The 22280-nt window shown below is 53.0% G+C and overlaps 1 protein-coding gene across 2 annotated transcripts in view; it reads right to left on the reverse strand.

Moving 5' to 3' along the window:
- The window catches only part of PTPN2 (protein tyrosine phosphatase non-receptor type 2), a 520264-nt gene that overhangs the window by 65344 nt on the left and 432640 nt on the right, over nt 1–22280 (reverse strand). The gene's annotated exons all lie outside the window — the stretch shown is intronic.

Genomic DNA, 22280 nt, shown 5'->3' on the forward strand with positions numbered 1-22280 from the left:
TTTAACAGTTTTCACACATCAGATATTGTTTGGCTGTTACTGTAGGAATAGAAAACAATTTATATGGCATTTGTCTGCCATGTAGATTTCACAGGTGTCCACTAGGTTAGATTTTTTTCAGCTACTCTAAGAAATACATCACGTTGTTGACACAGCATTTTAAAGGGTTTACTCTCCCACCTAGTGCCCAGTGGCAGAACTTGACTCATTTATTACTGCCTGTGACACCCGGTGATGGATATTTTTACCAACCACCAGACTTCAGCAGAGGAAAGACCAAAGTAAACAAAGGTCAATTTCTCAGGACCAGCCACTCAAGCTGAGCGAGAGTGATGGAAGAGTCTCGCCTTACCTGTCAGGAAGTCTTGGCTGAAGGGGGAGTCAAACAACTTTCAACTGATGGATGTGTTAAGAGTTCCCAAAATGAAATCTGGCCAGGCTGGAGCCACCATAATGAGATAATGACCCCAGCTGTCCTCAAGGTTTAGGAGGGCATTGTGAACTAGGAGATTGAGAGTACAGGGCAAATAAAACATCATTAAACTCTCCTACCAAGCCCCCTAGCCATAAAAGTGGCAATTTTTATTTTAACTTTTGAGTTCAGATGAGTCACGAAAACTTATGTAGTCATTCAACCACAGGCCTCAAAGAGGGAGCAGAGGACTTTATACAGGTGTCTGCTCGGACTATTAATCCATGCACTAATACATCCTGTAATGTGAAACTGCAGAAGAAAGATATCTTGGGAAGTGGCCCACTTCCACGCCTATTTTATCAGGTGCACTATTTCCAGATATATAATGGAAGAGTTTTGCGTGATTATTAACTGCAGATACCAACTGAGACACCATCACTAAACCTTTCTTTTTGAACCACTTCTGCAACTTGTATTTCCACTTCTGATACACCATTGCGTCCCTTGCTCCACCTGTAAGCACCCCTCCAGACTCAGTCTCCAATATTGTACTGTCCACCTAGTGCACCCTTTATTCAATGTTCAAACCATACTTAAACACTGCCCAGACTAAATAAATCGCTTTGCCACTAGTAGGAAAGTTTTTAAGCATATTTATACTGAAGTGTCACATAAAGCATTCAGGGACTCATGACTTAGCTTACCCACTGACCAAATCCAGCTCTGACTAGTCCATTGTCATCATGGCATGTAGCAGTGCAAGGCTGAACAAGTTACTTAACTTCGGTAACAATATATCTGTACGAAACATTAGTTATAGATTCCTTACCTTCGAATTACCCCCAGGCGTCAGACTGGATCCGGAAAGTTTTTTCGTCAGCAGTACCTCTGTGAGTCGGTCGGCTCCGCATCCCTCGTTGGCGTCGTGTGACCGGGATGATGTTGACAGCTACTTAGACGCCGCCCTCATACGCCGACGTCAGTTCTGTACACGGCTTTCTGCGCCAGAAACGCAGAGCCAAGCAAGACACTGACCACTGGTGCACAAAGCTAGGACCCTGAAAGGATATCCTTAACCCTAGAAATCAGTTCCCAGAACGGTGAGGATGGGTGGGGCGGTAAGAAATCTATAACTAACTAATGTTTCTTACAGATATATCGTTACTAACTTGTTCATCTGAAAAACACGTTAGTTATACATTCCTTACCTTAAAATAGATACCCCAGCAATACCAACCCCGGTGGTGGGTCTGTGAACACCAGAAAGTCCTGGAGAACAGAACGGCCAAAGAAGCCGTCTCTCCGGACCGGACTGTCAAGACAGTAGTGTTTTGTATACGTGTACAACGAGGCCCACGTAGCTGCCTGAGAGATGTAATTGAGAGGAACGCCTCGTCCGAGAGCAGTAGTTGCTGCAGTCCCCTGGTAGAATGGGCACGCAGCCCCACTGGAGGCTCCTTCTTCGCCAGAGAATAGCAGGCTTTGATACACAAAACGACCCATCGGGAGATTGTGTATGGCCCAACCTTTCTTTGCACCCACGTACCCAACAAAGAGCTGGTCATCCACCCGGAACTGTTTGGTGCGAGCCAGTTAAAGGAAAGCGCACGTTTTGGGTCCAGACGGTGGAGCCTCTCCTCCTCTTTTGAAGGAGGCGGGAAGATGGTGGGTAAAGTGATGGTCTGCCTGATGTGAAAAGCAGTGACAACCTTGGGCAAGAAAGATGGACGTGTCCTGAAGATCACTTTGTCAGGATGGACAGACATGAAAGGAGGCTTAGATGAAAGAGCCTGGAGCTCATTCACCCTCCTGGCAGAGATAATAGCAACCTGGAAAGCAGTCTTAAGCGTGAGAAGCCTTAAAGGACAGGTGTGGAGGGCGCTAGGTGGCGCTAACCAAGATGGCCGCACCGATGTGAGGCTCCTGATGCTTGACCCCTCGCATCCGACCTAAATCCGTGTACCGCCGTCCTAGAAGCGATCCAGAGGTCGCCATCTATAGAGGGGCTGCTGCACCACACTAGGTGCTGTTTCTGGGCGATTTCCTGCAACCAGGGCCGAGATCGGAGGCCCATTAGTCACGCCGGTGTGAGGGACGCATCCGGCTGGTTCCGAGGCAGGCACTGTGAGCTACGTGAGTCCCGCGGCACCCTGGGTGGAGAGAAGGCCGTGTAGCCGGCGGCGGCCTGCCGCCCATCGCGGGAGCCCGAGGGGGTGAGCCCCTGCCCTCCGCGGGCCACAAGTGAGCTGGAGGGGGTGACGGCTGGTGGGGCGCCCCCGGAGCCGGCACGGGGCGGAGGCCCAGGATCTGCTGTGGCCCTGCAACACGGGCGGACCGGTCCGAGTGGCGCAGGCCTGTGCGGGTAGTCGGATCTGGCCTTGCTGGGGCTGGCGCCCACTCTCCATCTGCACCGCCAGCTGGGAGTTCACGCCGGCGAGGGAAGACGACTCCCCCTGGTCTCCCCCACCCTGTCTTGTGTGTCGGGCGGGGGAGCCTCTGTCCGGGCGATCGGCCAGGCGGCGACATCCTGCCAGGCCCCGAGGGTAGACGCAACACAAGAGGTGAAGGCGTTTCGTGGGCACAGGCAGCGGCGACAAGCGTGTGAGGTCGAGTCTGGCCTTGCTGACGGTGGAGCCCACCCTCATCCTGTACCACCGGCTGGGAGTTGCTGCCGGCGAGAGGAGGGCGCCCATCCCCCCCCCTTCCTGACCAGACGGGGGGCCTCCGTCCCTGCTGCCGACCGGGCGGAGGCGTCCAGGCCCTGCCCCTGAGGAGGTCCTGCTGTCGGTCCGGGACCAGGGGCAGGTGCGGGGTGGTCCCACTGGACGGAACGAGCCTGCAGGCCCAACGCAGGCGACAGTGGTGCGGCGGACGTGGGGCTGCGCCTCAACTGGCGACGACTGCGAGTGTGGGCCGCGGCGAGGCAGTCGCTGCGAGGTGAGAGAGGCCCGGCTCGGATCATAGCGGGGAAGTGGCGTACCCGACGGACTCCTGGCCTCCCCTAACTGGGGGAAAGACGTGTCTCTATCCTTCCTCTCTCCCCAACTCTTCGGTCCTTGGTCCTGCACCGGAAGGCAAATTGACTGGCGGGCGTGGGCCGACTGGCGGTCCGCCGTACCAAGCCTAGAGACCGGCATACACACCCCGGACGCCACCATGGGCAGGGACAGGGGCCCCAAGCCGACGACAACGTCCCACCAAACAAAAACTCAACCCATTTGCGAGCCCGGACCCACCGGGTGCGGGCGGAGAGGTGGCGCCGGCTCCAAACAAAGACCTAGCCGTCATCCTGCAGGCCCTTGGAGGGGATGGTCGGGGAGATGAAGATGGATGTTACACTCCTGCGGCAGGACCTCCGCAATGCCACGGCCCGCATCACGGAGACGGAATCACGGATCTCGACGGCGGAGGATGACATCCGCCAGCTACAGGACCAAGTCCGGGATCTTGCGACCCACTCCAAGGAGCTGCATCATCGGGCAGAGGACGCCGAAAACCGAGCCCGCCGCAACAACCTTCGCCTGGTGGGCTTTCCGGAGGGGGTCGAGTCTGGTCGAGCCGATGACTTCCTAGACGCTTGGTTTAAATCTTGGATGCGGCGGCCAGCTTGTCAACCTGGTTCGTGGTGGAGAGAGCGCACCGGTCATTGGCAGCCAAACCTCCGGTGGGGGCCCCCCGCGCCCCTTCCTTCTGAGGATTCTCAACTTCAGAGACAGAGACGCTATTCTGCGGGAGGCGCGGGTGAAAGGCCCCTTGTCCTTTAACAATCACACCATCATGATCTTCCCGGATTACACCCGGGAGGTCCAAGAACAACGCCGATCCTACACGGAGGTGAAGCAAAAGATGCGCTCCATGGGCCTCCACTACCAACTTCAGTTCCCAGCCCGCCTCCGCATTGTTTTCCAGGGCAAGACTATTTTTTGACACTCCCAGGGCAGCATGGACCTGGCTCACCGAAGAAAGACCTTTGCGCCAGCCCGGACGGGTGTCGCCCGTCAATATGCTTCAGGACCAAGATGCAGCCAGGCCTCCGCGACCACGACGCAGGAGGCGCACGCAATCCCGGCGCCGCCGAGGCGCGGCGGCACCTGGGACACGATCCGTGAGCGTGTCAGGGAGGGGAACGAGAGACTCTTCCGCCTCGTCCGGGACATCCTCTCATGCAGCTGGGGGATCTCGGCGGCGCCGCCCATCGCCCCTGCCGGATAAGTCTCCGACCCCCCCTCAACACGCATATAGACCTTTCCGACCTCTCCCGCAGCCCTGCCATGTGACTTTTCTTCACGTTCTGCATTGACAGGGGTGGGGGGGGGCCTTGTCCTGGGCCTGGGGGCAACGAACTCTGCGGTCTCCCGCTCTTACGTAGCAACCTAGGACAGGACACTTAAATCCGTACTTCAGGAGGGGTCCACCACGCTCTTTACACCGGAGCGCTCATGCTTGGGGCCTTGTAGTTGTCAGTTAAAGTTAGGGCGACAGATGCTTCCTTTCTCGAAGTGTAGGGTGTAGGGTGGGGGGTCGGGGGTGGGTGTTAGTTGGTTGTTCCTCCTTGGGAGGGTGTTTTTTTTAGTTTGTGTTTGCTTCTCACTGGGCCTATCACACAGCGGCACACTGCGAGTGCCACCGCGTGGCTCCATGCAGACAATGACACGCGCTCCGCTGTCGCTCGTTCTCCGCCATCATTCACTGGCTTCCCCCAGCACGGGATTCGTCATCCCTCTGGGGATCACATGCTCCCCGTCCCCTCCCTGCGCGCCCGTGCCATTTGGTATCTTCCCGGCGCCCCCCTGGTCGTTCCGCCCCCAAGGCGACTCCCTCCCACCAATACAATGGATGACCTAGCCCCCAAGGCAAACTGCGCATCCTGTCCTGGAACGTGAATGGCCTGTTGGATAGGCTTAAGCGCACCGCAGTCCTTAAATATGCCCAGCGCGCAGGGGTAGACGTGCTCATGCTTCAAGAAACCCACCTCCTCGGTGAGAGATGTCCCTTTCTGGCACGCTATGGGTATGATCGGGTGTGGCACTCCGGGTACTCACGCGGCTCCCGTGGGGTCGCCATCCTGCTGCGCCGCTCCCTCCCCTTTGTCCTTACACAGGCAACCCACGACCCTCACAGAATGGGGATTGCCGTCCGCAGCACACTCGAGGGTAGGCCGATCAGCTTCCTGTCGCTCTATGCGCCACCCTCCGGGCTGTCGCATGCTTTATCTCACGCTGCATCTCTGCTGGCAACCTTCCCTCTGGGTACTGCTGTTCTTGGAGGAGACTTCAATGCCGTCTCGGCCCCTCAGCTGGACTCGTCAGGACCGGTTTCAGACTCCCGCGCCACGCGGGCAAGGCAGCTGGCGGGTTGGGCAGAGGCTCAGGGCTTATGCGACGCATGGAGGACCTGGCATCCACACACACGTCAATACGCCCACACTTCGGCCGCCCATCACTCCCATGCACATATTGAGGCGATCTTCGTCCCCCCCGCCGATTGCGTGGGCATCCAAGATGTCCGTATCCTCCCCAGAGGGATCTCAGATCACTCTCTGGTCCTCCTGAGTCTGGGCCCTCCACCCCGTACGGCCTGTCAGATGTGGCGCTTTGATGCTTGGTTCCTCCAGGATAAGACACTTCGTAAGGCGGTGGGAACCGAGCTGACCCACTACTACTGTAACAACGAGGGTTCGGTCTCCTCGGCGGGCACCCTTTGGGAGGCCTGCAAGGCAACCATTAGAGGCGCTGCCAAGGCGCACGTGGTACGGCAACGCCGGATGCAACTGCAGCAGCTCACCGCTTGTGAGGCCCGGGCGCTGCGACTGGAGCAATCTCTCTCTGAGCTCGGGGACCCAGCCGGGACTCTGCAGCTGCGGCTCCTTCGCGATGAGATTCGTCAACGATCACTTGACGCGGCCAAGCTTCTCTGGCTGTCTTCGCTAGCGAGAGTGTACGGATGGGGTGATAAGAATGGCGCATTGCTGCATCGCCTGGCCACCTATTCCAGGACATCGCGCATCATTCCGGCGATTGCCCGCTCTGACGGCGTGCTCCAGTCCTCTTCCGTGGCAATAGCGGAAGCATTCGCCCAGTTTTACTCTCAGCTTTACCGGGCCCGAGCACCAGACCTTTCCCTGGCCGCTCTGCACGCGGCCAGTACCGTACGACTCAACCGGCTTAGGCCGGGAGACTGGGAGAGCCTGGAGGCACCCATTTCCCTTGAAGAAATTGGGGAAGTGATAGGGCGTACGTCCGCTGGGAAGACCCCGGGACCAGACGGCTTCCCTCAGGAATTCTATGCCACCTATAAAGATAGCCTGGTTGCGAGATCTCTTTGTAGAGGCGATTAAGAACGGCTCATTCCCCCCGGAAGCCGACATATCCACGATTGTGGTTCTGCCCAAGTCTACGCCGCCACCCACTGACAGAGCAGCTTACCGGCCGATCTCTCTTATTAACACCGACATCAAGCTTTAGGCAGCTGTCCTGGCCCAACGGCTCCGGCCCTTTTTATCGAGCCTGGTCCACCCGGACCAATGTGGTTTTATGCCCGATCGGGGCACTCGCCACTGCCTACGCCGCCTCCACGTGGCCCTGGCTCACCACCACCGTTTAACCCCATATCTCGCTCTCCTGCTCGCCGATTTCGACTCGGTTGGGTGGGCCTACTTGTTTGACGTCCTGACCCACATGGGTTTCGGCCCTAAGTTCTTGGGAATGGTACGGGTCCTCTACGCACGTCCCCGCGCCAGGGTATTGGTCAACGGGGCGCTGTCGGGGCCATTTCGGATCGGCCGGGGGACACGGCAGGGGTGCCCACTGTCGCCCCCTCTCTTCGTGCTCGCGATGGATCCCCTTGCTGCCCTGATCAGAACTGACCCTTTCCTTCAGGGATAGGAGTGGCCTGGCCTGGAGGCTGACAAAATCGCCCTCTACGCGGACGACGTCCTGCTGTACCTTGGAAATCCGGTGCGCTCCGGACCTCGCGCACTGTACATCTTGGGCCGCTTTGGCCGAGCATCTGGCCTGTATTTAAACTCGCGGAAATCTGTCCTGGTGCCTTTGCACCCCTTCCGGGAATGTTTCGAATGGCAGGATACTATTCCCCTCCACAGGTTGTCCTTTAAATATCTGGACATCTGGGTCTCCCTTCTCCCGGAACTGAGCTGGGCGCTTAACGTGACCCCCCCTGGTTAAGAAGGCCAAGGCGGACCTGGCGAGATGGCAATCGCTCCCCCTCAATCCGTTGGGGAGGGTGGCCCTCTACAAAATGATGATTCTTCCCCGGTTCCTGTATGTGCTGCAAAACACTCCCCTATCCTTTCCAAGACCTTGGTTTCGTGAGCTTGACGGGATGGCGACCAGATTTCTTTGGGGTGGTGGGAGGCCGCGGTTGGCTCTATCGTTATGCCGCCTGCCCACCTTTGATGGGGGTTTGGGCATGTCCAATCTCTACCTCTACTACCTGGCCACCCGCCTCCTGGTCATCCACGACTGGTTTTGGGGGGGGGATGGTCCGACCCGGCCTACAGGGTGGAATTAGGGGACCTAGGTTTCTCATGTATTCAAGACCGCCTGTACGGCGCCCCCATCCCCGCCTCCTGCCCGGATATTACTAAAGCAATATTCCTGGCCTGGCGAGCGGCGCTCCGCCACACCCAATGGACCGGGAAGCTGACCCTCGCCACCCCCCTATGGCATTGGACATGGTTGCGGGAGGTTACGGAACTAGAGGGCTTTAAATCGTGGGATCTACTCGGCATTTCCCAGCTGGGAGATGTCTGGCGGGGGGGGGGGGGGGGGGGGGGGGGACGTATGTGCTCATATCCAGAGCTGCAGGCGCGCCTCTCCCTCCACTCATCCCAATTTTATAAATACCTTCAAGTACTCCATGCCATACGCACTTACACCCCACTGGACATTAGGGTGCCGGATCACAGCCCACCGGAGGCTCACGTCATGATGGGTAACCTGGGGAGGGGAGGCATTTCCAGGATCTACCGTTCCCTCATCAACAGCACCCCCACATCCCTGGAGGGCCTTAAGGAACGATGGGAGGGGTGGGTGGGTCCCCTGGATGAGGCCGACTGGCGTGATGCCCTTATGGCCCCCAGACTGGTGACGGCTTCCGCCAAACTGCGGCTTATCCAAATTTACTACCTGCACAACGCTTATCTCACACCGGCTCGACTACACCGTGCGGGCCTCTCCGCTGACGCAGCTTGTCCCCTTTGTGGCTCTGAGCCGGCAGACTTCATGCACATGGTGTGGTCTTGCCCGGAACGGGGGGGGTACTGGAGGGGCATAGAAACCGAACTCACGGAGGTCTTAGGGTGGGAGGTGCCACATGACCCTAGACACACCCTACTAGGCATCACTGACTGCCTGGATGGCACACGCCCAGAGAAGTTATTCCTCATGACAGCCTTAATGGTAGGAAAGCGTGACATTGCAGCGGCATGGAAGCAGCCGCAGCCGCCTAGCTTGGCCAAGTGGAGCACCGGGGTGGACTGGTGTGCGATACAGGAACGAACTCTTTATCAGGCAAGGGGCTGCCCCAAGAAATACCGAAGGGTCTGGGGGAAATGGCTGGGCAACATACCATAAAAGTGCTGTTTAGAAGAAGGGGAGGGACGGGGGGGGGGGTTTCGGGGGGAGGGCGGGACTATGGTGCGTTTTCATGCTGTGTTGCTGTATGGTGGTGGTTTGAAGGGCTCAAAAGTTTTTCATGTTGTACAAACCAAAAACAATAAGAACTTGTATATCAAAAAAAAAAAGGACAGGTGTGAAACGGCTCAAAGGGAGCGTACATTAAATAGGTCAAAACTAGATTTAATTCCCACTGAGGCATAACGAAAGGAATAGGAGGAAAGAGGTGAGTTATGCCTTTCAGAAAAGAGACTTGAAAAGAGAAGGAAGCCGAAGAAAGGCAGAGATGGCAGAGAGATAGCCCTTGATAGTGCCCAGAGCAGAGCCCTGCTGGGCCAAAGAAAGGAGAAGCAAGAGAACCTCAGAAAAAGGGGCAGAGAGTGGATTCACATCCTTTGCTGTGCACCATGCAACAAATTTGTTCCACCGACAGGGGTATACCGTCTTAGTGGAGGGACGCCTGGCTGCCAAGATGACATCGCAGACTTCGGGAGGCAGGTCAAACGACGTCAACTGCCACCGCTCAATCTCCACGTAAGGAGGTGGAGGCTGGGCAGGTTCGGTTGGAGGACCGTCCCCTGCTGCTGCGACGGAAGATCCTCCAGAGGAGGCAATCCGACCGGAGGATCGATGGCCATGTTGAGCAGCTCAGGATACCAGACTCTTCGGGCCCAAACTGGAGCCACAAGAATGACTTGGGCCCGGTCGCGCATGATCTTCAGCACTCTGGGCAGAAGTGGTATAGGTGGAAAGGCGTACAACAGACCACAACTCCACTCGCGACATAAAGTGTTGCCTAGTGAGTGCCGCCTTGGAAATTCCAACGCGCAGAATTGCTGACATTGCGCGTTCTCTTTGGTGGAGAATAGATCTAACCAAGGCTCTCCCCACTGATGAAAGACCTTGCACCACCTCCGAGTAAAGATGCCATTCGTGATCCATCATGCACCTGCGGCTGAGTTAGTCTGCCCTGGCGTTCAGGGAACCTGCCAGGTGTTAAACCACCAGGGATATGCCCTGATGTTCCAGTAAGTCCAGAGGCAGAGAGCCTCCTGACATAGGGTCCACACCCCCACCCCGCCATTCGTTGCAGTACCACATGGCGGTGGTGTTGTCCGTGAACACCTGCACTACTCTTCCCCAGACAGAGGGAAGGAATGCTTTTAGTGCAAGATGAATCGCCCGAAGCTCCAGAAGGTTGATGTGGACCCAGGACTCCGCCAGAGACCAGAGGTCTCTGATCTCCGCCTACCCCATGTGGCTGCCCCATCCCACAAGGGATGCATCCGTCAGCACCGTGTGGTCTGGTTAGGGAAGGGAGAGGGATCTGCCATTGACCCAATCCTGGTTTGTGAGCCACCACTGCAATTGTCGAGCAGTGCCCTCCGAGACCTGGACGCAATCGGACAGATTCCACTGATGCTGCGCCCACTGGAACTTCAGGTCCCACTGCAGAGCCCGCATATGCCACCTGGCATGATGGACCAGCAGGATGCAGGAGGCCATGAGGCCCAGCAGCCTCAGGGTCATTCTGACTGAAACCCAGGAAAGAGGCTGAAAGATCAGAATCATAGCCTGAATATCCCGGACTTGCTGTTAGGGAGGATAGACCCGAAACCGCGTCGTGTCCAGAACCGCTCCAATGAAGAGCAGCTTCTGAGAGGGAATCAGGTGTGACTTCGGCACATTGATGGAGAACCCCAGCGAATGCAGGAGGTCGGCCGTAGTCTGGAGGTGGGAGACGACTGCCCGGGGTGAGCCCGCCTTCAACAGCCATTCGACGAGATAGTGGAAGACTGAAGCCCCTGATCTGTGTAGATGAGCTGCGACCACCGCCATCACTTTCGTGAACACCTGAGGGGCGCTGGTAGGGCCGACAGGGAGCACGGTGAACTAAAATTGCGTGTGGCCTACCGTGAACCGCAGGTAACGCCAGTGGGCCAGCAGGACGTGGATGTGAAAATAAGCGTCCTGCAAGTCCAACGCTACCAACCAGTCTTCCGGGTCTAGGGCAGGCAAGACTTGAGCAAGCGTCAACATCTTGAAATTCTCTTTCCGGAGGAAGCTGTTGACGTTCCTGAGATCCAAGATAGGACGCAGGCCCTTGTACTGCTTGGGGACCAGAAAGTAGTGGGAACAACAACCACGACCTACTTCTGAGACAGGAACGCGCTCAATGGCTCCCTTGGCCAAGAGAGCCGTAACTTCCTGCTGGATCCTCCAACATGCGGTGGTATTGCGGTGGCATGGCTGAAGGGGTAGCCTCGAAGGGGAGGGAGTAGCCCCTTCAGACTATCTGCAAAACCCACCTGTCCGGCGTGATGGTGCGCCAGTGTGGGAGGTGATGGCGAATCCTGCATTCCCTTTCCGGTGGGGTGGTAGGGAATGCGCTTTTGGAAGTAGAGGCTTGGACCGCCAAGCTCACTCGTATGATCGGCCGACCGACTAGGAGAATTCGAAGAGCGATGGTGCGTCTTCGACTACTTCTTATGCTTCAACTTACCCGACCCAGAGTGTGAAGACTTCGATGACTTTGACAAATGGTGATGGTGGTTCCGCGATCGGTCCCTCGGCCTCCCTCGCGACCGGGACCTCGACCGGCGCAAAGCCGACTGCCGGCGCTCAAGCAGCTTTCAGGACCGCTCCTGCAAAGTCTTCAGCGCCATCGACTGGCAGTTGGAGCACGACTTGGGGTCGTGGTCGGGCTCCAGGCAAAATAGGCACACGCGGTGCGGATCCGTCACCGACATAAGTCAGTTACTGGAACCACATGCCTTGAAGCTGGGCATCCCTCGTGCACCAGGAGTCGAAGACTCAAAAGAGAAGTCAACAAAAGTCGAGAAAAAAGTCAGTCAAAAAGTGACTGGAGGTACCGCTCCTCCCGGATCTGCGCTGACTGGCGCAGAAAAAATCAAAGAACTAACGTCAGCGCGCGAGGGCGGCGTCATCCCGGCTACATGACACCAACGACTGACGCGGAGCCCACCGACGCCACCTTCCGATGCGCAGAGGTACTACGGACTAAAAAACGTTCCGGATCCAGTCGGACGCCTGGGGGTAATTCTAAGGTAAGGAATCTATAACTACTGTGTTTCTTTCAGATGGAACAGCCCACTTGAAGGCTGGGGCACGACCACCAACTCAAGGATGAATGTAGCGATGCATGGACTAGAGAATGCTTTAACTGGCACTCCTTCAATTTACCCCAGTACTCTGCAACATGGAATGGAGAAGAGTGCATTTGTGGCATTATGTGGATGAACACAAGAATACCTGATGGCTGGTGGCCTGAAAGTAGTTATCCACCCTTCAGGAAGCACTTCACAGTAGCCTTGTTGGCTGTTATCTTTGTGAGTGCCATGCACACACAATGGTCAGACAGGCCAATGTCACCTATATTTTCTAACTGGTATAGTAGAGGATTTTTGCAAGACATAAGACTGAACAGAATTAAAAAGTGTTAAGATGAACGCAGTTGGTCTCAAGATAGTACCATTATGGGATGGGTCCAGGTAAGGGTAAAGCAGCGGAACGTTTGAACTTTTGAAGTTATAGCTAAACTGCTATCAAGACCAGCGGTTTGGGGCAGGGATGATGGAGTACCTGCTTTCAAATCAAAATGGGCACATTTTATATTGAGGACAAAAATCACTAACAAACCGGAAGAACAAGTTACATTCCTTTGATAATGCTCTTTCCGGTGGATACTCAATTAATTTAAGCTCCCTCACCTCAGAAATCTCCACAGGTGCCAGACTGAACCTGGAAACCTTTTTCAGCTAATGCCCCTGTCGCTTTTAAATGGTGGTATCTGATTCCGGCACTGGCTCCGTACTGCTGCACGAGTGACTGAGTGGAACCGAATGCGAGCACCACCCCTGCTCGCAGATGTCAGTTTCTTGTTCTTGGCATAGCAATCATTTTAAAGAAGAACTACAACTCTCACCAATCAATAACACCGACTACACAACCTTTGAATACTTAGGAGCCGAACTTAAAATGAAAAGTTCCCCCCCAATACGACTTCATAATATCTATCACCCACCTGGTGAACCCCTTCCCTTTGCTGAAGAACTATCGGACCTTGTAACTAAATTGCTACCTTCCAACTCTAAAAATATATTCCTAGGAGATCTTAACCTGCACTGGAATGAACCTGATGGTCCTACAATCAACCTTCTCAATAACCTTCTTGAGATTAGTGACCTCAAGTAACTCTGCCACTCCCCTACCCACGCCAAAGGAGCTATTCTAGACGCCATCATCTCCAACTCTGATTTGACATCCTTAACCAACATCATCCCTATCGACTGGTCTGACCACCATCTCATTCTGTTCACGATCTCCCCTCCAGCCCCACCCGCCCCTATAAAAAGCAACAAAACTACAATTGCAACCAGAAATCTTCAGCAAATCCCCCCTCGGCGCACTGGAACTTAAACTCCAATCCCAACTCAGTCTCACGTCCCACCCCGCCCCCCCCTCAAATGCAAATGAACTCACTGAACACTTTAATAAAACTGTCTCAGAGGTTTTAGACCAGCTCGCCCGCTGAAAAGTAAAACGCTATAAAATGCCCCCTCCAAATCATGGTTTACCCTAGACCTTAATAAAGAAAGACGCTCACTTAGATTGGCTGAAAGAACATGGAGACAACACCCTTCCCCATCCCACCTTGCTCTCCTTAGAATTGAAAGATCCTCTTACAAAAAACACATATTTTCGGAAAAAGCATCTTTCTTTCGTCTACAACACTCACGTGCCAAAAACAGACCTAGAGAACTGTTCAACATTATTAGAAACTAAACCTCCCCTGCATCCCTCAACCCAGTGGCCTCCACTAACAAATGTGAAGAAATTGCCAACTTTTTCACTGAAAAAATTGCCAAAATTGATTGTGCTTTCCTTGATACTCAACCATCGTTCACCCCTCAACATCACCTGGATACTTCACCATATCCTCCCCTCCCCTTGAAAACACAGCCGACTCCCTCACTCCTCCTCCTCCCCTCACATACCCCTCCTGAACACCCCTTACTATCACACTGCTTAAAAATAACGCCTCATGGCATAATTTCCACTCCGTTTCAGAACGGGAAGTCTTCAACATCCTATCCAAACTCAAACCGTCCTCCCACACTAAAGACCCTCTCCCTTCCACACTTGTGCAAGATCTCAAACACGTCATTGTCCCCTACTGGACCAACATCATTAACTCCTCCCTCTCAACAGGGAATGTTCCCACCTCCCTTCAACTCGGACAAATTACTCCCATTCCCAAAAATCCCAAGGCTGACCCTAATGACCCTAACAATCCCCGCCCTATCTCCAACCTCCCCTCCTCTCGAAAGCCCTCGAAAAGTGCGCCCTACTTCAACTGGACGAACACATTGACACATTCAACCTTCTAGACCCCCTGCAATCTGGCTTCCACAAAGGTTGCAGCACTGAAACTGCACTGCTCAACATAGTCGATGACATACACCTTGTCCTGGACAAGGGTGAGACCTACCTACTCATCCTTCTTTACCTCACTGCTGCATTTGACACAGTTTACCACCCAACCTTACTCAATACACTCAAAGATCGCTTTGGCCTTAATGGCACGGTCCTTAACTGGTTCACCTCCTACTTCCAACATAGAACCCAACAAATTAAAATTCAAAACTGCCTCTCTAGCCCAACATCTGTCTCCCTAGGTGTCCCGCAAGGATCCATCCTCTCTCCTGCCCTTTTCAACCTCTTTATGGAACTCCTTACCCTGATACTTAAACAAGGCAAAAATCAACTATCACCTGTACGCTGATGACACCCAACTGTACTATAAAATAAAATCCCATTCCGATATCCTGCACCTCAACACAGCACTAACCATGATCCAAACTTGGTTCCACAACAACCATCTTAAACTCAACCCTAACAAAACTGAGATCATCTTCTTCTCGCCCAAAAACAACCCTCTCTCCATTCAAACATGGATCGCTGACCTTAATGTCCTAAACTGCCCTCTCTCCCTCGCCGAATCTGTCAAATCACTCGGCATCACCATCAACAATAATCTTACACTAAACGAACAAGTTACTTACCTTCGGTAACGATGTATCTGTAAGAAACATTAGTTAGTTAGATTCCTCACCTTAGAATATCCCCAGGCGTCAGGCTGGATCCGGAAAGATTTTTCGGCAGCAATACCCCTTGCGCATCGCTAGGCGTCTTCTGCAGCTCCGCGTCAGTCGTCGGCGGCGTGCGCCGGAATGACGGAGTACTTAGACGCCGCCCTCGCGCGCTGACATCAGTTCTTGTACATAGCTTTCCGCGCCAGCAACGCAGAGTCATGCAAGAGACCGACACTGGTGCCAAAAAAGTCTAGGGGCCTGAAAAAGATGACCTTAACCCTAGATGATGGTTCGCAGAACGAGGAGGATGGGTGGGTCGGTGAGGAATCTAACTAATGTTTCTTACAGATACATCGTTACTGAAGGTAAGTAACTTGTTCATCTGAAAGAAACACGTTAGTTAGATTCCTCACCTTAGAACAGATACCCCAGCAATACCAACCCCGGTGGTGGGTCTGCGAACCAAGATCACACCAGAAAGTCCTGGAGAACAAAACGGGCAAAGAAGCCGTCTCTCCGGACTTGGCTGTCCAGGCAATAATGCTTGGAAAGCGTGTGCAGCGAGGCCCACGTTGCTGCCTGACAGATGTCCTGCAAGGGGACTCCCCGACCCAGGGCAGTCGTCGCCGCCATGGCCCGAGTGGAATGGGCCCTCAGCCCAATACGGTAGAAGCCCTGCATCGTTCCAAGTTTCCCGTCCTGAGCCATATATACCAAGTTATAGTCCCTAGATAAGCTGTCCTGAAGAGACCCCATAACCAGAGTGGGTCGAAATGCCGTCGACATTACAAAGAGAGGGCGAGAAAGATCCATCATATAATTGGAAGCCCCTCCTTGTTGTTTTTAATGACCTTTCCTCAATTTACTGCTATTCACTTCTTAGGCTAAAATCACCTCACTGGGACTCACCTTTTCACGTCCTCACTATATTGTGCCTGTAGTGTAATAATAAATTGTAAACTATGCATCTGATGAATAAGAAATAAATTATATTTGCTTCGGCAGAAGTAAATATTAATTTCTTTTGGGCCTCAACTGTGTATTGAATTACAACTATTGGATGTTGTAATTTATTTTTGCCATTTTAAAAAAAAACGTTGAATTTTGTTTTGACTTAACCAACTGCGAGTAATTTTTGCTTGATCTATTGATAAAGGTATACAAAATGAGTTCCTTGTGAACACTGAAACCTGTAAAGAAGCATGTAGCAGTCAAATAAAATACAGCAGAACCATGACACTCATCTCAAAGTCAAGTACTTACTGCCATACAGTGAGGGGTCTCCTCCAGGAGCGTAGGGCGGGATAATCCTCGCCTCCAAGTCCTTAATAGAATTGAAACTTTCCGTTACGTTAGCTAGGAAAGTTTGTATTCTATGTCAGGACTGGAGGCGAGGATTATGATTGTGCAAAGCTTGCCCACAACCAGCTGAGCCATATTAAGCACTGGTTTAAAATAAAACCTCTTAAAGGTAGAATCAGAAGACCAATCGGCAGCGTTGAGGATATCCTCCAACCGGGCACCCAAGCCGAACGCTTTCGAGGCCATAGCCCCCCGCGCTGAATGCACTCCGAAGTGACGAAGGCTAATGCCCGCCTCTTGCATCACCCAACGAATCCATCTAGCAATGGTGGGGGAGGAAACCGCTTTGAAGGGTTTCCGGAGTGCAATAATGAGCGTACACTCTCCTGGTGGGCGGAATTCTTCCGTCATTTCCTCATAGGCTTTGAGACATCTGACAACGCACAGTTTCGGGGAGTCAGGGAACTCCGGATAGGAGATAACCCTGGTATGGCATTTGGTACGACGAAGCAATGTGAAGGTCACCCCTTCAGGAGTGAACATCCTCCCAGAAATGTCCAGTGCTCAGACATCCGAGACACTCCTGCAAGAAACGAGGCAGAGAAGCATGGCCAGCTTTGCCGAGAGTTCTTTCCTGGAGAGAAACCTGTTAGGTTGCCAAGACAGAAACAGGTTGAGAACTTGATTAACATCCCAAAGAGCAGAATAGCGCAGCTCAGGTGGTAACGAAAGACTAATACCCCTCAGGAACCTGCAAACTAAGGGATGCTCACCGATAAGGGGCCCCCTGGATCGGCACATGGCCAGAAGAACTGGCTGACCTAAAGGTGTTGATGGAGCGGTATGCCAACCCGTCCGAAGCGAGCTGCGCCAAGAAATTCACGACATGAACCACGTCGGCGACCAAGGGATCAAAACCCCGTCGCAAACACCAACAGGTCCATCTGCCCCACGCGGATTTGTACCTCTTGACCGTACTGTCCGCCCAAGCCTTGGAGATGAGGCTCGCAGCCTCCCGCAAAAGTCCTGGGGCCTCCCATCTGCCCCTGAAATTTGCCACGCCATGAGAAATAGCGATCCCATCACCACCAGTGGATAAGGAATCCCGTCCGGGTTCGTGAAAAGAGTCGGAAAGTGGGAGAGTAGGATTGGAAAATCCCAAGAAAGTTCCAGAAGAACCGGAAACCAGACACGTGACCTCCAAAGTGGGCTAATCAACACCAGATCCACCGACTGCCTGCGGGATTATGCCGAGGTCCATGTGATCATCGCAAAAGGAGGAAACGCGTAGCCCGGCTCCAGACTCCAGTCTTGAAGTAAGGCATCCATGGCCACCGCCAAGGGATCCGGCCTCCAGCTGAAGAACCGCGGGATCTGGTGATCCAGCCTGGACGAGATTGGAAGTCCGCTTCCAAGTTGTCTCGGCCCGGCAGGTACTCCGCCGTGACGGAAATCTGACTGTCCAGGCAATACTGCCAAAAACTCGCCCCTAGGTCTGAGAGAGCCTTCGACCTGGTACCTCCCAGGTGATTCACATAGCGGACTGCGGAGACATTGTCCATTTTCAGAAGAACGCAGGACTGTACCGAGTCTCTCGTCCAGCAACGCACTGCAAAGGAGCCCACCAGAAGCTCCAGACAGTGGATGGAATATGCTACTTACCAGTATGCATCTGTTCTTGGCATGTAGAGCTGCAGAGTTGTACACTTAGCATAGATCGCCATCTGGTGTTGGGCCCGGATGTTTGCAGTTTGTTTTTGTTCTTTGGACAGTCTTTGGAAGTCACGAGTTCGGTGACTCCTCCTTCGGTCCGTACTGCGCATGGGCTTCGGCTCCATCCTCAGATTGTTTTTCGCCAACAGGGAAATGATGGAGCGTAGTAATAACAGTGAGAAACCCATGTGTGTTGTATCTAAATAAGATGGACTGGAACGGATACAGGTAGCCGGGGAGGCGGGTGGGCGTGTACAACTCTGCAGCTCTACATGCCAAGAACAGATGCATACTGGTAAGTAGCATATTCCGTTCGAGGCATATGAGCTGCAGATTGTACACTTAGCATAGATTATATAGCAGTACCCAACCTTAGCGGCGACCACCGGTATCCGTTGCAGCGGTTTGAAAAAGTGTCTTTAGTACAGCCTGGCCCACACTAGCTTGCTGCTTGGAATGCACATGTACACAGTAATGTTTTGTGAAGGTGTGTGGTGTTGACCATGTGGCTGCTTTGCAGATGTCATCTAAGGGTATGTTCCCTAGAAAAGCCATAGAAGCCCCTAACTTTCTAGTAGAGTGGGCTTTAGGTGGAACAGATAATGTTCTTTTTGCCTTTTGATAGCAAATTTGTATGCACTTTACAATCCACCTAGCTATCCCTGATTTAGAGATGGGGTTGCCTTTATGTGGTGGAGAGAAGGAAACAAACAATTGTTTAGTCTTCCTGAAAGGTTGCGTACTTTGTATGTAGTACAGCAAAGCCCTCTTAACATCAAGTGTGTGTAAGGCCCTTTCTGCAACAGATTGAGGTTGCGAGAAAAAGACAGGTAATTCCACCGATTGATTGAGATGGAAGGGGGAAATGACCTTGGGCAGAAACTTCGGATTTGTACCAAGTATGACCTTGCTGTGATGTATTTGTAGGAAGGGTTCCTGTATAGTGAACGCTTGTATTTCACCAACCCTTCTAAGGGAAGTGATAGCTACGAGGAAAGCTGTTTTCCAGGTGAGGAACTGTAGCTCACATTTATGCATTGGTTCGAAGGGCGGACCCATTAGCCTTGTAAGAACTACATTTAGATTCCATACAGGGGAAGGTGGTGCCCTGGGAGGAATTACTCGTTTAAGGCCTTCCATAAAGGCTTTAATAGCGGGCACCCTGAACAGTGATAAATGCTGTCTGTTTTGTAGATAAGCAGCAATCGCTGCTAGGTGTAGGCGTATGGATGAATATGCCAGGTTACACCTGTGAAGATGGAACAGATAGCATATGATGTGCTGTATGGATGCATCTAAAGGGTTGATTGTATTGTTACGGCAGTAAATTACAAATCTTTTCCACTTTGCGGCATAGCATGCTCTAGTGGTAGGACGTCTGGCTTCCATGATAATGTTCATGCAATCAGGGGGAAGGTTAAGGTATCCAAATTCTAAGATTTCAGGAGCCAGATCGCAAGGTTGAGCTGAGCTGGGTCCGGGTGCCTGATTTCTCCATGGTTCTGGGTTAGGAGGCATGGGGACAGGTGCAGTTTTGAATATGCTACTTACCAGTATGCATCTGTTCTTGGCATGTAGGGCTGCTGACATTCATATCTGTGCATAGATCGCCGCCTAGTGTTGGGTCCGGATGTTTGCACGTTGTTGTCCTGGAAGAGTCTTCGAAGTATCCTTGGATAGGTGACTCCTCCCCTGGACTACAGTGCGCATGGGCATCCTCTCCATCCTCAGATTGTTTTTCGCCATTGTGGCAGTGATGGAGTAGATACAGAAAGTGATGACCATGCTTGCAATAATTCTGAGAGCTGCAGCTGCGACAGGCGCCGGGGAGGAGGGAGGGCGATATGAATGTCAGCAGCCCTACATGCCAAGAACAGATGCATACTGGTAAGTAGCATATTCAGTTCGAGGCATGTGGGCTGCTGAATTCATATCTGTGCATAGAATACATAGCAGTGCCCTCTATTGGCGGCGGCTACCCGTGCCAGCTGCAGCGGTCTGAAAAAGTGTTTTGAGAACAGCCTGTCCTACAGCTGCCTGCTGTTTTGACTGCACATCTACGCAATAGTGTTTTGTAAATGTGTGTGTAGTGGACCATGTGGCTGCTCTGCATATATCATGCAGGGGAATATTTCCTAGGAAGGCCATGGAAGCCCCCAACTTGCGTGTTGAGTGGGCTCGTGGTGGAATAGTTAATGTGCGTTTTGCCTTTTGATAACAGATTTGAATACACTTAACTATCCATCTGGCTATCCCTGCTTTGGAGATGGCGTTACCTTTGTGGTGTGGGGCAAAGGCAACGAACAGTTGTTTTGTCTTCCTGAAGGGTTTAGTCCTGTCGATGTAGTACATGAGGGCCCTCCGTACATCTAGTGTATGTAATGCCCTCTCTGCAACAGTTTGTGGGTTTTGGAAGAAAACGGGCAGTTCAATAGTCTGGTTCATGTGGAACTGCGATATTACCTTGGGCATGAATTTGGGGTTGGTACGTAGTACGACCCTGTTGGCGTGAACCTGAATAAATGGCTCTTGAACGGTTAGTGCCTGGAGTTCACTAACTCTTCTTAGGGAAGTGATCGCTACCAGGAAGGCTACTTTCCAGGTAAGGAATTGAATCTCGCATGAGTGTAGAGGTTCAAAGGGTGGACCCATCAGGCGTGTGAGGACCAAGTTGAGGTTCCACATTGGAGCCGGTGGGTGACTAGGTGGAATGACTCGTTTGAGTCCTTCCAAGAATGCTTTGATGGCAGGCACTCTGAAGAGAGAGAGGTGCTGCCTGGTTTGCAGATAGGCTGATATTGCGGTCAAATGGACACGTATAGAGGTGTACGCCAGATTGCATCGGTATAGGTGTAAGAGGTAACATATGATGTTGTGGATGGATGCGTCCAGCGGGTTAATGTCATTATTACCGCAATAAATGACGAACCGTTTCCATTTGGCTGCATAGCAAGCTCTTGTAGTGGGTCTCCTGGCCTCCTTGATGATGTCCATACAGTCAGGTGGCAGATTGAGATAGCCAAACTCTAGGACTTCAGGAGCCAGATCGCCAGGTTCAGCTGTTGCGGATCTGGGTGCTGAACCTCTCCATGGTTCTGCGTTAAATGCGCGGGTTTGATCCGCAGCCTTTGATGCGGTACCACGGAAAGTTCGAGGAAGGTGGTGTACCACGGCTGGCGTGCCCACGTGGGAGCAACTAGGACGAGTGTCAGGGAGTGTTGTCGGAGTTTGCGAGCCACCAGCGGTATCAACGGTGCTGGGGGAAAAGCGTACGCAAATTTGCCGGACCAGTTCATCCATATCGCATTGCCCTGCGACTGCGGGTGTGGGAATCTGGCGGCGAAGCTTTGGCATTTTGCGTTTTCGCTTGTCGCGAATAGGTCTATTTCTGGGTGACCCCACTGCTGGAAGTACGGTTGGAGTACCGATGGGTGTAACTCCCACTCGTGCATCTGGTGGCTGTGTCTGCTGAGCAGATCCGCCATCTGGTTGTCCTTGCCGGGGAGGTGTTCCGCCATGAGGAACATGTTCCTCTGAATGGCCCACTTCCACATGCTCTGAGCCAGATGAGACAACTGTGGAGAGTGTGTCCCTCCCTGCTTCTGTATGTAGTACATTGCGGTCATGTTGTCCGTCCGGATCAACACGACCTTGTTGCACAGATGTACTTTGAAAGCCTTCATGGCCAGGAAGATTGCCATCAGTTCCAGAAGGTTGATGTGCATCTTCTTCTGTTGTGTCGTCCATAGTCCCTGCACTGTGTAGTGGAGTACATGAGCTCCCCATCCCTGGAGAGACGCGTCCGCTGTCAGTACTATTTGTGGAACAGGCTCTTGGAACGGTCGGCCCTTGCAAAGGTTTTGTGGATTCCACCAATGCAGAGAGTTGTATGCCCGACCGCTCACCAACACTACGTCTTTCAACTGTCCTTGAGCCTGATTCCACTGACGTGCTAGGCACTCCTGAAGTGGGCGCATATGTAATCTCGCGTGCGGGACTATGAAGATGCAGGAGGCCATCATGCCTATCAACTGCATAAACACTCGCGCTGGAAGCGAGTGGTTGGGTCTGAACTTGGAGATCAGCGCTTGTATGCCG

This window comes from Triturus cristatus, chromosome 5_1 (assembly GCF_964204655.1).
Source record: "Triturus cristatus chromosome 5_1, aTriCri1.1, whole genome shotgun sequence".
Classification (NCBI taxonomy): Eukaryota; Metazoa; Chordata; class Amphibia; order Caudata; family Salamandridae; genus Triturus; species Triturus cristatus.